Source organism: Zalophus californianus, chromosome 2 (assembly GCF_009762305.2).
Source record: "Zalophus californianus isolate mZalCal1 chromosome 2, mZalCal1.pri.v2, whole genome shotgun sequence".
Taxonomy (NCBI): Eukaryota; Metazoa; Chordata; class Mammalia; order Carnivora; family Otariidae; genus Zalophus; species Zalophus californianus.
In genome coordinates this window covers 29,255,303-29,264,121 of record NC_045596.1, presented here as the reverse complement: position 1 = coordinate 29,264,121, position 8,819 = coordinate 29,255,303, and positions in this window count along the sequence as shown.

The following is an 8,819-nucleotide window of genomic DNA, read 5'->3' as shown; positions in this document are numbered from 1 at the left end:
AATAATCAATTAAAGATTTGCTAGAATTTGCCTATAAAATAATTCACTCTGACTGTTTTATTTTTTTTTTAATCTACCTATTTGGCCATCTTTTTTATAATGTAGGGTGTAGCACCTTTACAAATTTTTCTCTTCCTATGGAAATTAGGCAATTTGAAATTTATATTTTCTCTGAGATCAGGTTCATAAACTTTGTTATCCTATAAAATTATTCAGCTGATCTAGGTTTTAAATTTTTTATTCAAGTATTATCAGGAAGGGGGCGCCAGGGTGGCTCATTCAGTTAAGTGTCCAACTCTTGGTTTCAACTCAGGTCATGATCCCTGGATAGTGAGATCGAACCCTTCATTCGACTCCACATTCAGCAGAGAGTCTGCTTCTCCCCCTCTCTCGCTCTCCTGTCCCTCCCCCTGCTCATGCTCTCTCTCTCTCTCAAAAGAAAACAACAACAATAAAACCAAAACCAAAACCAAACAAACCCCCCAAAAAACAAATATAATTAGGAAAAATATTCTCATTGCTTGTGAAGTTTCTTTGTATATGTGAATTTTGTTCCTTTATTCTGTGCATTTGCTTTCATTATTTTTTTCCTTGATTTAAATAGTGGTTTATTTTTTATGTTCTTTTACAAAAAATTTCTTTATAAATTTATATAATTCTGCTGTATTTTTGCTTTCTAATTCATTTAATATTGATTTAATAATTAAGTACTTTCTTCTCCTTTATCTTTATTTCATTTATTCAGCTTTTAAAATTTAAAGCTTAATTACTTTATTTTTAAATTGATATAAGTCCTTAATGCTTTGCATTTTTTTCTCTGAAGACTAAGTCAGGTGTAGCATAAGTGTTCCTCTATATGCTGCTTTCATTTTTATGGTTTTCTAGAAATTCTTCAATTGTGCTTTGTATTTTCCTTTTTAAGATTTGCTGGATTTTTTTCAAATTCTTATTTAAATCCTAGTTAGTTAACATATAGTGTAACATTGGTTTCAGGAGTAGAATTAAGTGATTCATCACTTACATAAAACACCCAGTGCTCAACGCAAGTGCCCTCCTAACATTTGTTTTTAATGAAAAGGTTTGTTTGTTTCTTTGTTTGTTTGTTTGTTTCTGAGTAGTTTTAGCTTTACAAAAAAACTGGGCAGAAAAAACAGAGTTCTTGTATACCTTCACCCCAACTCCCAATTTCTCATATTATTAACATCTTATATGGGTGGTTATATTTGTTATAATAGATGAACCAACATGGGAACATTATTATTATTAACTAAAGTCCATACTTCACATAAGAGTTCTTTTTGTGATGTACAGTTCAATGGTTTTTGACAAATGCCTAATGTCATGTATCCACCATTCTAGTGTCATATAGATTAGTCTGACTGCCCTAAAAATCTATACTTCACTTCTTCATCCCTCCTCTTTCTTTACATACCTCCAGGAATGACTGATATTTCTTCTGTCACTATAGTTTTGTCTTTTTCCAGAATGTCATATAGTTGCAATCATATAACATGTAGCTTTTTCAGATGGACTTTTTTCTTTTTTTTTTTAAGACTTATTTATTTATTTGACAGAGAGAGAGAGAGAGCACAAGCAGGAGGAGCATCAGGCAGAGGGAGAGGGAGAAGCAGGCTCCCCTCAGAGCAGGGAGCAGGATGGATGTGGGTCTGGATCCCAGGACCCTGGGATCATGATCTGAGCCGAAGGCAGATGCTTAACTGTCTGAGCCCCAACAGTTGGAGTTTTTTCACTTAGCAATAGCCATTTAAAGTCATTCCATGTCTTTTGGTGGATTGGATAGTTCATTTCTTTTTATTGCTGAATAATATTTCATCTATGAATGTACCACAGTTTGTTTATCCATTTATCTATTAAAGGACATCTTAGTTGTTTCCAAATTTTGGCGATTTTAATAAAGTTGCTATAAATAGGGGAGGCTGGGTGGCTCAGTCAGTTAAGAGTCCAACTCTTGATTTTGGCTCAGGTCATGATCTCAGGGTCCTGAGATTGAGTCCCATGTCAGGCTCCCCACTCAGTATGGAGTCTGCTTAAGATCGTCTCTCCCTCTTCCCATGCCCCTCCCCCGCCACATGTAAACACACTTTCTTTCTCTCTCTTTCTCTAAAATAAATAAATAAATCTTTTTAAAAAATAAAAGGAGACTCTTGAATAAAGTTAAAATTTTTAAGTTCAAACAAAAATGCATGCAGTACTTTATATATAACATTCTATATTGTGTCCCCAGATAGCCCCTTAGTCATTGTAGTGTTGGAGCTCCTCTTATTTTTCTTTGTAATCCATTGACCTTGGACAAAGACTAGAATATAAAAAGTTCTCAATAAATGTTAATTGAGCATATAATTCAGTGAAAATATTTTACATGAAATACATTTTTCTCTTAATATAGTTAAGATAATTTAAAAAAATAAATTAAAGGAAATATAGTAAGATATAAAGCTCATGACTGGATTTTTTAAATCTTCTTTTGTGCTTACATATTCCTTTAAATCTTATGGCTTAATGCTGAAACCTAACAACAAATGCATAAGAATGTTTACATGTAACCATTAAACTCAGTAGTATTTTCATATAGAGAATCAAAACTTGTAAATTGTGATGACAAATGTGTGTTTCATATTAATGAGTTGGTGAAAAGAAAGTTATATTTATTGACCATATTTTATGTCAGGTACTATTCTAAGCATAAAACATTTACTTTCCCCAGCAAATAGTGTTAAGCATTATAATCACTATACAAGAAGATTCAGGCTCCAAAACAAAAGATGACTTGCCTTTGGCACGATTCATGTAGAAAGATTCAAAACTAGGTCTCTCAGACTCTTAACACCATAGACTTTTGTTTCTAAACTGATTTCACAAATATTGTCTTTAATTAATCTTCCATTTAAGAAGATCACATTTCATAGAGGAAGAAATTTACTTAATATCATAATAACTAAGACAAATAAAACTCAATTCCTTTCATTTAACAGCTTTTGGCTGTTCCATATGCTGATTGTCAAAATAAGAGGAATACAAAAACATATGGAAAACAATACAATGATGATATACCTATACAAATGTGAGGGGAAGGAAAGTGTTTATGTTTGTGTGCATGTGTGTGTGTGTTTCTCAAACTCTATTAAATAATTAATTTGTACTTTTGTTCACTTTTACTAGTTGTGTTTGGGGAATAAAAGATTATATGAAGACTTGACCAAAAGCAAAGAAAAACTCAGCAGACTTCAGTGAGATTAAATATTTCTCAGAAGCTCATAAGTGAACAAGTCAGATCATTGTGGTCATTTATCTATAGCTGATTGCATCCATTTATCAAACCCCTTCTGCTTCCCCCACTTTTTTTTTTCAGTTCAAGTCAAATTCCTTACCCAGTCAGTGATAAAGTAACTTTACATGATGCTATTTTTCTTTAAATAATTATCTTCTCTGACCAACATTACTTTCTTCATTTCCTACATTGCTTCTGATCATTCTTTAAGCAGTTTTAATGATGGAGAAAAAAAATAAAAACTAAAACCAGGAAAGAAGGCAAAAAATGAGGGAAAGTTGCATTGTAGTGAACTCATTAATTTCATTCCATATTTGTCATATGAAAAAGGAAAATTTCTTAAAACACATTAGGATGTTATCCATAAAATCACTTGTCAGTGTTTCTGGGAATAATAATAGTCTTATCTATATATTCATAAACATGGTTGGACTATGACTGCATGAAGGTTAATCACTCAATTTTTACTAAGAGAAAGGATTTGACTTAGAATTTATATTTATGTCAATATAGATATTTGATATTATAGCTGAATTTTCTATTGCTATTATTGTATATTTATGATGAATCACTACAGGTTGAATGTGAAATTTTAGGGATTAACATAGTGTAGTTTGCAAAAAATTATGAACATTTGATTGTCTTCATTTAAAAAAGCAAGATTTCATATCTTAAAGTTGATAGGCTGACTTGCTTTATAGAATATGAAACTATGCACTTTACTTAAAAAGAGTAAATGCTACTAAGAATAAGCCTTTACTGAGTTAAGAAGACAGACTACTTATAAGTGACCAAGTAATGTAAACAAAATTAAAGCACATGCAGTAAGTAGTACTGTTTCTAAAATTTTGTTAAACTATTCCTTGACTATAAAAATGAACAATACTTATGTCACAATTAAGTAAAAATCAGTATATATCACAAAAAATAATTTGAAACATTGTCACTCAAATGTAAATTTCTACAGAGATTTCTAGCCTTAAATCTGATAAATTTTCAAAATTGTTTTTAGTATTATTTTCCAGAATTTTCATAGGGTAGTCCTAACAGTAGTCTGATGTAGATGTTAGAGCATACATGAGTAAACCTTTCAATTTGTACAACTCAAAATAAACACAGAAATTGATACTTTATAAACATTAGAATTGAGATGATTCTATGTAACTAAAATATTGAATGATTTTACATTTATGTATATATAATTTTTTTAAATGCTAGAAAAATACTGGAATCAGTGTCAGAATTTTGGGTTTCCCATCTTGGTTTGTCCACTCAATAACTTTTTACTTTAGAAAAAAGTTACTTTAACTCTCTGAGAAATTCTTTTTTATGTTGTGAATGCTTCTCTTAAAGTCCATTTCCTTCATTCTGAACATGTAATTATATGTCCCATCTTTAGGAAAGCAAAATAAAACAGGAAAATTATATCTACAGGTCAAAAAAATAAAATATTTATCAGTTTCCCCATCTACATGCTCTTGTTGGGGCGCCTGGGTAACTCAGCCAGTTAAGCATCCTACTCCTGATTTTGACACAGGTCATGGTCCCAGGATTGTGAGACTGAGCCCCACATCTGGCTCCATGCTTATGGGGAAGTCGGCTTGAGATTCTTTCTCTCTCTCTCTGCCCCTCCTACCACTTGTGTATACTCACTCCATTTCTCTCTAAAATAAATAATAAAATCATAAAAAAAAACCTACCCTCTTTTTCTTTTCCTTCCTCTCTTCCTTCATTTACTTTTAGATCACAGGTGAAAAATATTGAGTTAAGTCATTGTGACTGATTATTTTCATTAGTGTAAAGCAAATTATCATCATCAGTAGAATGAGCCACTCTTAATATTAATTGTATTTCTTTCATGTCCATACTCCACTCCCCCCCACTGATACTTATGCAAACACATATGTATGTACGTATGTGTATATGTATCTGAAAAAATAGTGTCCTTCTAAAACATGTATTGTTGTTTTATGTGTGCATTATACATGTTTAAATATACATGCATGGCAGTTTGCTGTTCTGACCTTGTTTTTCATTCAACATCATGGTTTTAATAAGTAGCTTTGTTGCTAATTACATCTACCTTGTTGCTTCTAACTATTGCATAGAATTCTATAATGACATTTACCATATTTTCCTTACCCGATTGTTCAGAGACAAGCATCTAGGTTGTCTTCTCTTCCCTCCTACCACAAATGATGTTATACTCAACAGTCTCCCAGTTACCCTCTCATGAATCAGTGCAAGGTGTACTATGGAATGTATATTCCAAAGTAGGATTTCTAGGCCATATTTTATTTATAGCAGTGCATAAGTGTTTCTCATTTCCCACATCCAATCCAATACTTTGTATTATATAACATTCTTATTTTTGCCATTTTGGATGTGGAGTGGCATCTCAGTTTAGTATTTCCTTGAATACTGGGTGTTATCATCTCTTGATACTTTCTATCACATTTAGTACCACTTTCAAACATGTTCCCTCTATTGAATAACACATCATAGGGGCACCTGGGTGGCTCAGTAGTTAAGCGTCTGCCTTCAGCTCAGGTCATGATCCCGGGGTCCTGGGATCGAGCCCCACATCGGGCTCCCTGCTCCGCGGGAAGCCTGCTTCTCCCTCTCTCACTCCTTCTGCTTGTGTTCCCTCTCTCGCTATCTCCCTCTCTGCCAAATAAATAAATAAAATCTTTAAAAAATAAATAAATAAATGACATCATAGGAAGATTTCAGAGCTTTCCAGTTGAGAAGTTAGAGTTAAAGTCACTTGTCTGAATACCATCCACTCTCTTAAACAGGGGGGATTATCTCCAGAGGAGAAAATATATAAAATAGGTGATCCAGACTAATTTCCTGTCACCTGCACTCTCAGGTAAACAGCAAAATTATACCTGTTGAGAGGAAGAGAACTTATCATTAAAATATTTTTAATAGGGTGTCCCTTCCTAAGAATAATGTATGCTAAATAGAACCTACGAGCTCTGAAACATGATACCCTTGAGAATGCAGTCTCCAATATAAAATGGAAATGTGTCATAATTAAAATGTTTGCCACTGTGTGACACTGCTTACAAACCCATTTTAGGGACATCATATTTCCTGTGCGAAGGATGCATATCTGACATGGAAAGGTGGGGGCCTGGGGAGCTGCCTCAGTTTCCCAGGCCTCCTTTTGCTTCACTGAGCCTCTTGCTACCTATATGCTTGAAATTATTTAGAAAAGCTGGACATTCAGTGAGTTCTCTAATTTTAGTTGATTGGACAGTCTGATCGTGTGTTTAGGTCATTAGTCACTTTCTTTTGTTAAATCAGTCTCATTTGATAATTAAGTGCATTTTCAAGCATTAAAAAAAGACATCAATTTCACATCCAGTCCAAAGCCTTCAAATCCAGTTAGACCTGATCCTGGGTTCAAGGACCTGAAATAGCGAAGGGAAACACCGCTGCTCTTGCCTTGATCTGTCCTCTCCCACTGCCTCTAACCATTCCTGCACTGGTAACTCTTTCATAATTGGGGCGAGAGGATAAGTGTTAGTGTAAAGATATAAAATTCTTTTGACTGCCACCCCATGAATTCAAACTTCAATGACAACTCTGTGGCAAGTATTTAAATACTGCTGTTTCTAGGCTCCCCTTCTTTTATTTACATTCTTAGAGGCCCTGAAGGCATAGAAAGACAAATCCCTGATGTGGGCAATGTATTCTCATGAAAGCTGACATCTTGTGATCCTGTCTCCCATGGCTCCTGCTACTGGCACCTCAAGTCTTGAGAAGGGTCTGCAGGAGAGCCCCTTGGTGGAGTCTGGCATGCCCAGAAAGAAGGGAGGCTGTTCACTGATTATCTGCTGAACCCTGAAAGATTATCTGAATCAGCCCTCAAAATGTATTGCACAGGAAATTGTGTTTCTTGCTCACAAAAAGCATTGATGTCCAAAAAGGAACGATTACTTATACCACATAATGAAAAATTTTGCCCATTTTCTCCTCACTATACTCATTCTATAACTTACGGGAAACAGGAGCTGTGGGGTAGAGAAAGAAAGACAAAAAAGAGCACAAAGAAGTAGAAGAATAGATCATGCTCCCATACCTTTCCCTGTGAATGATGCTAAGCCATGGTACTGGCATGAGCCCAGAATAAAATAAATAATTGTATTTGCTGTGAGATTCAAGTTTCACATAGTACTGGACAGGACTTTATAATATCTGAATAGCAATCACCCGAATGAGGCTAACCACATTAAAAAAAAAAAAAAAAACTAAAGGGAACTCTCTGAAATACACAGAGATTATAAAAGGGTAGATGTGGGAGATTTGGCAGAGTTTAACTGAACATAGGTATTGAATAACAATCTGTTTCTTTTTTGTGCACCATTAAGTTCAACTCATTCAATGAGTCATTTTACCTAAATGATCTTTTTATAGTTTTACTGCATTTTTCCTTTAGGGTTCCTGGCTTTTTTGACTTCTCTCTCAGCCAAGTATTTTAAAAATTAGCTTTACTCTTCATCTTCCATTTCAAATATATTAACACAGTTTCTATGTCTTCCATTCCATTAAAGTTGTTATCCTAAAATAGATTCCTCAGTATTTATCTTACTGAGACTTACTAATGCTGTCAGTTTTTAAATTCTGTTCCTTCTAGCTTTCATGATACTATTTTGTCTGGTCTTCCTTTCCCAGTCCTTTGTATTCGCTGGTATGGACCTTGATTTTTATACATGATTCTTAAACATCGGCTCTACAAAGCAGTTGCAAACTAGTCCATTGTACTTCTTTTTCAGCACCCTCTCCTTGGTTGACTTAATTTATTCTTCTGATTAAAAATTCCATTAATATGCTAGTGATTCTTAAGGCCTCTGTTTAGCTCTGACCTTACCCTGCATTTCCATCTCATCTATGTAGTACTTATAAGTCAGGTCTGTATGTCTCGAAGTTATCTTAAGATTGTAATTTTCATGGGGTGCCTGGGTGGCTCAGTCAGTTAAATGTCTGCCTTTAGCTCAGGTCATGATCCCAGGGTCCTGGTATCGAACACCGCATCGGGCTCCTTGCTCAGTGGGAAGCCTGCTACTCTGTTTCACTCCCCCTGCTTGTGTTCCCTCTCTCACTGTGTCTCTCTCTGTCAAATAAATAAATAAAATCTTAAAAAAAAAGCTTGTAATTTTCATAATATAAATGAACATTTATTATCATAGGTCTGTTAAGCTTTACATATATATATATATTATATGTATATATTTTATCTAACTTAGTGGCAAAAATTTACCCACAGGAATTATTAGGCACCTCTGTAGTGTATTTATTACCTAAAATAGAGTGTCCACCCAAAAAGTATATATTCTATACATATTTTCCGCCTTGAACTGACTTTCAGTAACCTCTTGCAAAATAACTTTTTCTCTTTACTCTTTCTTAGTAAGATAATCATTTATGTAAAATACTTTCTAAACAGAAATGTGATATGCAAATATTAACTTTGGCTAACGATCTCAACTGCTTTGTGCAATGAGACAGAATATAAATAAAC